Source organism: Apis dorsata, unplaced genomic scaffold (assembly GCF_000469605.1).
Source record: "Apis dorsata unplaced genomic scaffold, Apis dorsata 1.3 scaffold_44, whole genome shotgun sequence".
In the NCBI taxonomy this organism is placed as follows: Eukaryota; Metazoa; Arthropoda; class Insecta; order Hymenoptera; family Apidae; genus Apis; species Apis dorsata.
The window spans coordinates 2,063,624-2,075,797 of record NW_006263346.1 but is presented as its reverse complement, the minus strand read 5'-3'; the positions used below and the strand labels follow the sequence as shown (position 1 = coordinate 2,075,797).

The 12,174-nt window shown below is 30.1% G+C and overlaps 1 protein-coding gene across 18 annotated transcripts in view; it reads left to right on the top strand.

Moving 5' to 3' along the window:
- The window catches only part of LOC102676760 (protein unc-13 homolog B), a 352,205-nt gene that overhangs the window by 141,208 nt on the left and 198,823 nt on the right, over window positions 1-12,174 (top strand). The gene's annotated exons all lie outside the window — the stretch shown is intronic.

The window sequence follows — 12,174 nt, the reverse complement described above, 5'->3', positions numbered from 1 at the left end:
AAAAAAAAAAAAAAATAGTGAATTTAAATAGTGAGTTAAATGAGATAAAAAATGCTTACTTACTTTAATATTCTGATATTCTACTACTTTGTAGTAAGTCGATGAAACGAATAGATTTTTTTTTATTTTTTGAACTGTTGTAAATTTCTCAAAGATTTTACATGCCAATAGATGAGAAAATTTAAAAAATTTAAGTACAAATGATTGAATATTGAAAATTATGTTTAATTTTTTATTTTTTTCATTCTATATATAATAATCTGTGTAATCATATTAATGCTTTTATCATTACATATCATCACAAGAAGAATTTGGTCAAAGATTATTTCACAATTTATCCTTGTATTTTCAATTTTTATCTGAATATTGAAATATCCATTTTATCGAATTAATTGGAAAGGAAATTTCGTATGAAAATAATTAAACGCCCGTACATTTTCGATCAAAACGAAAATATTATTTCCGCATATTCGATTTATATTTTCTTTCATGCAAATGAAGCTTCCATCGATATCAATTATTCGATAACACACTGTATATTTGTACAGAAACAAGTTTCATCCATTGTAATTTTCTTTCTCGTCTCGAAAAATAACAAATACCCTGCACGTAGCAAATATTTTATTTTTTTTTTTGTCGACATTACAGTGAGCTTAAGCGACTTCTAAAATAATGAAACGTTTATCTGTGCAATTCCATCTTTCTCTCATTTTGTCATTTCGAGTAGTGCAGAGAACACGGATATCGTACGTTTTCTTTTTTTTGATCATTGATGTCGTTTGCAAAGGTTCTGATTTAAATATTAAGTGGAAAAATGCGAGAAAAGAGAGGAAAGGAACTTTTAAATTTTATAATTAAAGCAATATTTTCGTACCAATGAAATGAAAAACTGTGTATGGTAAACAGAGAATTGTTTTGGAATTTTTTTTTTTAAATTTTTTATCCTACTTAAGTACTTGATATTATTATTCTTTTCTGATCACGAATAAATTGAAATATATTTACGGGAAATTTGAATTTTCAAGAAGAAGGGTTGAAATATAAATTCACGTTCGCGATTAAATTTAATATTTGATAATTTATCATTGTGAAATATTAAATTTTTTTTTTGAAGAATTAAATAGGAAAATTATATAAGTATACTTTTTTTTAAAAGAATGATTTAAATTTTTATGATTTTAATAATAAATTTTAACAAATTTAATAAGAATTTAAGAATTTGGAACGATACGTTTAACAAAACGAGATAGCTCATAATTTCTATAATTAATATAATTTATTAACAATTTATAATAATAAATATAAGATCTTTAAGAATAATCGTGCTCTTTTCATAATAAAAATTTGTACAAATCTTCACAAATCGTAATTTAAATAAAATTACCATGTATAATAATCTCTACTAGATTCAAATAATCAACTTTCATTTCAATGACTCGATTAAAATGTAATAATTTAATCTAGGTATGGAGAACGTAAATTGAAAATAAATTATCACAATAATTTGAGAAATCGATCTCTCTTTTGTCAATGTTCTAATCGTGAGAAAAATGTCGTTGCACCGAGGACAGGTCAGTCCTTTAATTTTAGTAACGATCCACGTTGGCACGCATGTGCAGCTCGCGGATTGCTTAACGAGCTTTACCAGATATATCGAGTAAACTGGTCCATGGCACTAACAAGCGTACGATTTGTATCGTGCAATCATGCGATTCGCAGATAAGAATTCGTTCCACAAAAAAAAAAAAAAGAAATAGAATCCTGTTGCTTTTTCAATTTGATTTAAGAGTTTATCGATGTCTGGAAAAAATTATTTGTCCATATTTTTTCGTTATCATATCTCTTTGTTTTCGTTTGGTAACGAATGTACCTGCAAATTATTTCTCGATAAAATTGTTTATAAGCTCACAATTTTTATAAAAATTATATCGACACATATCATATATTTATTTATATTTAATTTTATATTTTCCAATTATCCAATATTCAAATTTAAATTAAATATATATATAAATGCCCAATTCTTATGAATTATATCAACAAAGTAATTTTATTAATTTCTCAGAAAACTAATCCATTCTAATATAATTTAATCCAATTATTGTATAATATTTAACCTCTTAAAGAATTCTATCATGTATCATTTAATTCCAACTACGTATTATTCTTCTCAAATATATTCAGTACATATTCTTTGTTCACATTTATGAAAATATTTCACAGAAAATAGAGCTCGAAAAATGAATAATACTTTTTGCCAATAGAAATCTATCTTCTTCAATTCTACAGTTCAATCATCCTTTTGCGTGTATAGAGTGAAACGCAAAAAGAACTTAGTCCTTGGATTTCATTTTCTCGACGCCTATTGGCTTCCATCACATAATTGACGGATGGCCATCGTGAGAATGGCCGCTTAAGAATAAATCGAGACGTTGAAGCAAACGTCCCACCCTCCAATCATTTTCCTTCGCCTATTAATTCAAAACGCATTATATCCGTCGTATCGTTCAATGGAGCGGATGTTCCACATAATAAACGACGTAGAAAATGCTGATGAAGAAGGCGTTCGAATATGTCGTTCGATTTATACGTCGTCCAGCTTGTAATAGATGATGACAGTGCGTCAACAAAGAATTTATTTATCCCCTTATTTCTATGGATAATCAATGGCGACACTCAGGTTGAATGGCTTTGTCGATTTTACCAATTTATCCTGTATCCAATAATTTGGAAACATCGAGGGGAACGAATTTTTTTTTTTCAATCCTCGGATTAGATACTTCGATTCTTTGTGAGAGGAAATTCTTTATAATCGATGTAGAGGTAAAAAAGAGTGTATAGATTGAATTTTTTAACTGCATACATTGGATTGAAATAAATCATTTGATTTTTGAAGGGGTGAGATGAATATATATATATGATTCTTGAATTTTTCTTAATCTTTTTTTTATTATTATTATTATTAAAAGTTGTTTTTATATCGTGTTATTATTTTAAAACATATAGATGTATACACATGAAGATGATAGAGATATAAGTTAAACTATCAGAAAAAAAACACGAATCATCAAGTAAAAAAATAACAAAATTCTTTATAACGAAGAATAAAAATTAAAAATCTGTAACTAAATGTTAACTTAGTTTTATACGATTTTTATAATTTCAACTTTTAATGACTAGGACGTTGGGAAATTGTACAAAAAAAAGAAACAAATAATATTTTCTCTATACTCTTTATAAATCAATAATACTAAAATGAAAATTAAAAAAAAAATTAAGATTGTTCGATCGATAAAAAAGTAATTAAAGTAATATGTTTTAAAAAAACAATGTATACTAAAATAGACATGACGATAAAAATATAACAATAATTGATAATGAAAAAACACGAAAATTAATAATTTAACAAATATTATTAGCATATTATTATGAATATTATATCGTACGAGAATAAAGTCAAAAGAAATAATACTACGTCGTTTATTATTGTATACATTCGTAGTAAGATACCGAACGCGAAACAAATCGGACGTGTTTCCGTATGCTCTCGCAGTAAAGATATTATCTTTTTTGTGAATACAATATTAAAACATAAAAATTCAATAAATAAACAAATTAATGCGGTATAAAAATTACTTAGAAATTTTTTAAGTTACTTAAAACGACATGTAAATCAATAATATTATTGAATGTTTTTGAAATGATTTTAATCCGTTTTATAACAGTGACATGCTGTGTACATCATGCAATATCCGCGTCATACGGAGAAAATCCGTGTTATGATGGAAAAATATCGGTCCCAAGCGATTACTTTTTTGTTGGATTAGTCAATTTTGAGAGAGATGAAATAAACTTCATAATTTTGAAAAGAGACGTGTGTTAATCAGAAGAAAATTACTTGTTTTTTTTTCGGCAAAAAAAATATAAAATAATAAATGATCACTTTTATTTATAAAATTAATTCTATAAAAATTACAATTCTAAGAATTAGTTAGAAAGAATAAAGTCACTGTTTTCTCTGTGTTATTTCGTTATTACCTGACAGTACATATAATAAAAACGTGTTAGTATAATAAAATAAACGTACTTACGATTGTTCTTTTATACGAAAGAGCATTTCCATTATTCCATAAATAAAGTCGAGCTAATAACTCGTTTCATGATCTGTTACCAGTTGTGGTAAACAATTTACGAAGAAGAAGGTACTATTCCCTGAAAAAGAAAGAGAAAAGTATGTATATTTGCTTAAGAAACAAATTGATTGTATGATCTATGAATAGGAATAATAATGAAGTGGTTCCTTGCGTGTTGCTCTGTACGTACTGTCGGTCACGTGCATATTTCATGAGGACTCGCGTTAATTTGTACATAACGAATTAATAATAACCGCAAAATTAAGTTTCAAAGGGAACGAAGAAAATTGAATTTCTTATTTAAAAGGAACTCGAATAGTAGGATTGGAAAAATCGTCGAAATATTGTTCTTCGTGCTTTCTTTTCGGCTTTTACCACGAAATTAATTCACCACTGACTGACGGTCTTTCTTTTTTTTTTCCTGGACGAAAGTCGAGGGAAATTCATTGGTCACGTTGGTTAACGCCCACGCTTCCTCTCTGAAAGGTAAAGGTCAAGTTTAGAGCGATAAAATATTGCAGTGATTGTGCAAATTTGTGTTGAGTGTATTGTCGTGGTTGTTTTTTCTATTCGTTCTGTTTTGTTCTGTTGATAATATACATATAAATACATAACAATTTTTAAAAATTATTGTTATTAGATGTAGTCTATTAATTGCTATGACATGATTTTAAATTTATAGTCAAAACAAATATTATATAATATATGTGTGTTAATATGATGTCAATAAAAAATACGATCAGATGATTACATTACATTTATGAACTTGATAGAATTGATAATAATGTTCGTGGATAATTAATTAAACAGAGTTTTATTAACGATAATAAAAATATGTTTTATAATTTCGCAGGAAATTGTTCATTGCAAAATGAAGAAAAAGATAAAATTTGAAAATGAAGGAAATGAAATCAAGATATATAGCGTAAACTACATATCTTCTTATCAATACCGACAGTGTTTCAGACGAAAACTTCGCAGACTTGGAAAAGCTTGGAAAAGCTCCGGCAAAACTCCTGTGGCCAACTTTTCAATTTGATCCTATCTTTGCCCTCCTGAGTTACAGCATTTTGGTCGATGTTTTTTAAAAAATCCGCGTGATCTCGCCTCCCTGCTCGTGAAAAGTTTCGCCTAAATGGATATTATAATTCCTACACGATGTTCTGCTAACTTTGTTGTAACGAGTTTGGAATTTTCTCTATAATAGCGAGACAGATTTTTCAAAATTTTCCTCGCTGTTAAAACAATAATTATATACAATTTCGATTTTATAATTTCATCCATACTGTTCCCGTTGTTACGATTTTTATACAGAAGTATAGTTTCAATCTTGTCGAATATACATATGTGACTGACAATAATCATCCATCTTCCCTTAGATCCAGCTTCAACGCATTCTATTATTACTGTAACACTCGCAGATCAATCATACTATATCCTCGATGCATTAATTCGATAATTTCCCCCTCAAGCAATGATTACTCGAATTGAATAGTAACGTATTATTCTCGAATTTAGTATTGAATCATTTATTCTATCTTGTAAATGAAATTATTTATTACACGCGGGATGAGCTTCGTTTCCAAAAAAAACTTTGCTTTGCAGGAAAAACTATGGCGGTTGAATTTATATTTGAATTTTTTTCCATCGATTTATTATTTAATTTCAGCTTTCATGCATCGCGGAGTGGTAATAGATAGTAATACAAGTTATTACAAAAAGAAAAGAGAAAAAAGAGAGAGAAGTTTACTCAGACACTAACATTTTCAACGATATAAAGCCATGCAGATTTCATATCACGAAGACAAAAATCCCATTTGTGAATCGTCGATGGCCGAGTTGGTTGCAAACATCCAATGTGCCTCTCGTCAACTCACACAGAAAGTTTATTCCCTGGTATGTCGCGACGAAACGCTAACAAGCTCGAGTTTGTCAAGCTTGATTTATCTTCACGCCGCTTTATTTGTATGAACGGAAACTTCGTATTGTGTAATAAAAGCGAACGTTCATTCGTGTTTCCTCGTACGTATTGATTTCCATAACTCGTGGAATTATTTTTCGGAGTCTTATCTTGTAGCATGTTCTTAGAGACAGACGGAGAGAAAAGTTTCGAACATTCTTCTCTTCGATCGAGATTGAAATACGAAATAACCTTCCTGTTTGAACTCGGATTCAGAGAGTTTATTGGTTTTTTATTCGACTCCTTTATTGCGTGGGAAATGGAAAAGATTCCAATTTTCTTCCGCTTTGATGAAGAAATAGGGACGTTGATGGTGTAAGTGATGAATATTATTCAATTTGTTGAATTTGATTGATGTTACGAGCAGAGTTTTGTTGAATATTTATCATTTTATGTTCTGCATTTTAACGAGTAAGGTTTGTATATTTTAAATATTTGTATATACAAAAATCAGTGATTTGAAGAAATCTTCGAACGAAGTGATTGTAAGATTAATGAGAGAGAAATGAAAATTTTCTTAGTATTGCTAGATCTTATATTTTCGAAAATTTTTAGTTTTTAGTAAATTTAATAAATTATGTATGCATTACTTATGATAGAAAATTTTAGAAAACACATAAAAGAAAAACATATGTAAAACTTTTCGATATTATGAGAATGATATTACGAGGATGAAAATTTCAGAGATAGTTTTATCTCTTATACTTAAACTTTCTTATCTAATGCATATAAATTTTTTGATCTTTAAATTCGGTTTACTTTAAAAATATGTGAAAATTTGATAAAGTTAATATCGAAACTTTGACGAAAAATATGTATATTATCTAAATATAAGTTAATCTTTTCACTCGAAACTATCCTTGACCTTTGAAAGAGAAGGAGGATAAACTCCAAATATAAATTCCTATTTAATCGTGGCATTTAAATGGCAGTTTCTTTAATTAAAATAAAAACTCTATTATGACTTTGTAGTACAAGTTAATTAATATTCAAATCTATTTAATACTTTAATCTCGAAATTAGATTTTTTTACATGACAAATAAAACTACTACTTTCTAAACTCTAAACGATTATCTTCAAAAAGTTCATCATACGAATTAAAATCAATTGTAATAAATCCTAAAATATCTGTTATAAAATCTCGATTAAGTAAATTATCTTTCACACGATCAAATTGAGAAATTTAATTAAATTAAATTCGATTGATCTGTTCATCATATCATCGCGAAATTCAATTTGTTCGAAGTGGAACTATTGTTCGCGAAATTTATTATTTGTGTCGGTTATTTAATAACGAGAATGATACCGATTCCTGTCGCAAAATGAATAATCGCGCGGTTTAGGTTAACGGTCATGTGACCCGAATTCGCACGAAGTGTCACGAAAAACGACGAGTAATGGCGAACACGAACGAAGCCGTCTGACCAGACGCGAAGCGAATCTACTTACGCACGGCGGATCATTCGTTGTTCAGTAGCGTACGAACTCACGACGTAGAAGCATCGTAATTGTCCATCCGATTAAACTACTTTTATGAAATCTAGAAACATAACATAAGAAACATCGATATTTAAATTTTCTTGCTTGCTCTAGACTTTACTATCTATTTAATAATACTTAAACTAAACAAAAATCGTGAGTCTACATTATGAAATTTAATATATACACATAATATATATATATCATAATATAATAATGCATACATAATAAATCACTATCATGTCAATATTAAATTTAATTAAAATTGCGAATAACTAAATGTGATACATACGTACAAAGACAAATTAAATATCCAAAACGTAATTCACAAAGTGATTCCATCGTGGAAATATACACGATGTTAACTTCGTTAAATACTATAATCTTCAATTGCCCGCCTATCTCTCGTTATCACCCGTCGTTTAACGAAAATATTTATACCGGCCGCGCCATCTTCGTCGAACATAACCTTCCAAGGGTTACTACCGTGCGGGTTAAAAACGAGGAAGCGGCTAATCCCACCCCAACGATCATCCCTCTTCTTTTCCCTCCAGTTATAGCTCTAATTCCATTTCACTTTCTCTCTTCCTCCGTTTACATCTCTCTCCTCTCTCCACCTTTCACCCTCCATTTTTCATTTCTCACTTCTACTATTCTTCCCCCACCACCGAAAAATCAATATGGAGTGGCGTCGGTATACGACGTGGTGGCCGCCACCGCGTGCCGCCTCTCTCCTTTTAACCCTCTCGTTTCTCTTGTATTTCCCGCCCTAGTCGCTCTTTCCACGTAGTATCAGCCAAACATTCTTCCTTTAATAGTTTAAATTGACCGTCCCTCCTTATAGCCGACCGATATCTCTGTCAAATGCTACGCTATCCACGAAATAATACTCTATACTAGGCGAGCCACGTAGAACTATCAAGTATCGAGGTTTATTGCAGTACATACAGCAACACGTGGAGTTTTCGCTGGAAAGATTTATATAACATTGTGAGAGATTTTTTAGCAAAATCTTGTCGATATCTGTTTTTAAGAGTCTTTAATATTGAATAGCAATAATATAATTTGCGATGACACCTCTAGATCTCAGATTTGAAAGTCTATGGTGACCATTTTAAAAAATTCTAAATGGATGCAAGAGAAAAATTAGAGATGCACAGAGAAATGATGCATTCAGAAGTAATAAGTTGATCAATAAACATGTTTTTTTTTTTTTAAAACACGAAACAGATGTAAAGAATAAAACGTTAATACGAGGAAGTGTCTTTCAATTTCGATTTCAATTTAATTGTTTAAATTGAAGATACATAATTGAATAACATCGATTATAGTACGAATTCAAAACACAATTTCTTTAACAATCTTCGTGGGTCATTTATTAATCGACGTTTAACGTATCATTTTCACTTGGTTGAATAAAGCCGCATTGTCGCGCTTCGTCGCCTCTCTTGTACCGTCCATCGTTTTGCGTCGGAAATATAATTTCTCTGGAGAATACGCGAGCAAATCGAGAAAAATCTGCGGATAGAAGGAAAAGAGGTAAGGAACTGTCGAGGGACGAAGAAGGGCTTTGAGTCCTAGCTGGATTCTTGATACCAGAGGCGCAGTTCCTATTTTCGTGACAACTTGATACCGAGACGCACGCAATTCCGACGTGATTGTGTAGGTGTTTGCCAAGTAGTAGGATCGAAATTTGAAATACAAGTTGAAGGTCAAAGATTTATCATGAATGAATATTCTGGATAATGGAATTTTCGTAAAGTGGATAGAAAAACGGTTATCTATTTATATAGGCAATTTATATAATTTAATTCTGTGGTAAATAATCCTTTGCATACGTGAATGAACTGAAATAAAAAGAAAAAAAATAGTTAATATATTCTTTTTATTTTAGAAAATATTGTATATTGAAAGATTTGTATATTTATTTATTGTAATACGATATAAAGAACATTCTATTATAATTTTCAATAGAAATTTTATGAATGGAAATAAGTCATAAAAGCCGATTAAAAAAAAATCGTAAAAATATAAAATATATGGAGGAAATGTTAAATTTATTTTAAATGTAATATAAAAAAAAAGGCAATAATAACTATTGCATTTCAGGTTAATTTACTGAATGAATTTAATTCGTTTAATATGTCAATAATGTGGGGGAAGGGGGGCATCGATATATAATACATTCGCTTTTCAAATCCATATAAGCTTAGTAGTATCAATGTTTAGTTGAATTCATTTGACAAATGAAATATTAATTCAGTGAGACCATAATTACAATAAGACATATCGATATAATTATAGATCTGTTTAAAGAGATTCTTCATGGTCTATTTATAATTATTATCAAATTTCCTATTATTTTTTCTCAGAACAAAAGATCCAGTAATTTTTTGATAACAATTTTTTAATTTAATTAAACGTCTCTATCGTATGATAATTTTAAATTATCTTTACTTTTGCAAAACGCAAAAAACTCACAAAACATCCCTTAAACATAAAGAAGGATTCCTTTCCACTACAAACTATATATAAAAACAAAAGGAAACAAAAAATTTCAGATCATCATTTATTCTCATTATCACGAAGATTTCGTCCCCTTGTTTCTCAAATTTCTTCGTACAACTCCATTACCCTCGAATCTTCCACCAGTTGGTGGCTTTTTCTAAAAACTCTTTCGAGGTCGATTCCTCCGTTGAATTCCTTTTCACGATTCTAGTCATTGTCCTCGCGGGTGGTGCGTTTCCAACCGTCTCCTCTCCCTGCTCATAGAAGGCTGTTGAATGTGGGGTAAACTGTTGAACGTGGCACAGTTCGTGTACGCGGTATTTTGTCGCAGAGCTCCTCGCTTCTCTCGAACGATTTTTCATCGTCCATCGCCACGATACCGGTCATTGTGATCCAGGATAAGTCGCACGCGAATAGCTCGTTTCGATTCAACAAAATAGATTTTTAAGCAGGCGTGCGTGCCTCGTTTCTGGGAACAAGGATGTGTGTAAATGTCACATATGTAAATCGAAAGTCTCGCGTACGAGAATTTTTTTTTTTATTTTTTTACCTAAATTTGAAAAGGAAACATGTTTAAACTGTTTTTTTGCACGTATAGCAAATTGGGTATGATGAAATGATAAACATTTTCGATAGAGATCAATTTTTATGATGGTATTTAAATTAGATTTATACTAATAATATATTTATTCTAATACCAATTAAAACGCGAATTTGATTAATTATAAATTTTTCAGGACGATATTAGGTTTTTTTAAACTTTTATGTAAAGTATGATTAAGATTTTATTAGACAGTTAATCATTGTTAATTTTATTTAGCAATTTTTCGCAAGCTGCGTCAATAATTTTAATTTTTTCCTTATCATTTAATAATTTCTTTTGACATTCCATTAAATTTCACAAAAATCAATCCACACTATTAAACACTTAAAACTAAATTTAATTTTGTAACAACAAGTTCATATTATAATTGCCTGATATCATTGCAAAAATTGATTTCCCGTTTTTTAAATGAATTTATATTATCATTCTCTTTTATTCGCTTTCTCTACTCTCGAACGAATTCATTTTAACGATCCTATTCTTATTCCAATCGCCTGGGACTTCTGAGAATCCTGTATAAAGATAAAAAGGGAGCAGTGTGTGTAGGATATTGTGTAGGGTCCCAAAGAGTTCTAATAAAATTCTCCGCTACATCTGCATAAACGCACGTAGCGTCGTAATCCACTCACATTACTCCCACTGGGCGACACGTAAGAGGAAATCGTGCATTCTGAAAATGTCCTAACAAATTGCTTCGAGCTACTTACGTCTCTAGGATTAATAAAGTGCCGACCACTTGGAAATATTACTCTCCTCGCGGTTAAGAACGCGTCCAGATTCTTTTGTTCCTACGTTTACGATTATTGCGCGATCGAATGCGACTGATAAATGGAAAATGCATTGGGAAAGATATGGAGGAGTAATGTGTGTGGACATATAGAGGTTGAAAATAAAAATTTGTCTTGTTAGATTTTGATCAAAGTAGTAATTTTTCTAGAAAATTTTAGAAGATTAAGTATAAAAGACTTTCCAATGTTCTAATTGCGCCTTAATTACCAATGCAATTTAAATTACCGCGCATGATTTAATAAAATTCCGAGATGTAACAAGTGATAATAAGAAATACACTGTTAAAATCCAACCCGGTGAGTTCATTGAACTCTACACCATCTTCTCCCATTGCTCCTGCCAGAAAACACCCATGTAACAACCTAGCTAGCCTAGAGATACCAAACCAGATATCTTTCTCGCCAGAGGTTCATCAGATTTAATCTAAACATCCTTTAAAATCCAATTTCTTAAAATCCAGCAGAAAAAAAAGGAGAAAAAGAAAACAGAAGAAAAAAATAATTCATCTGAACAATCCCATACTTCATTTCACTATTGACATAAAACACATTTACGACATTCGAACGAAAAATTCAATCGAAGCAAAACAAGAAAAGTAAAAAAAGAAAAAAAAAACAAAAAAATCCAGAAACAAAGAAACAAATCCAGAAAAACTATAGGAAAAAATAAACGTTCTATTGATAAACCATCCATCCAACAG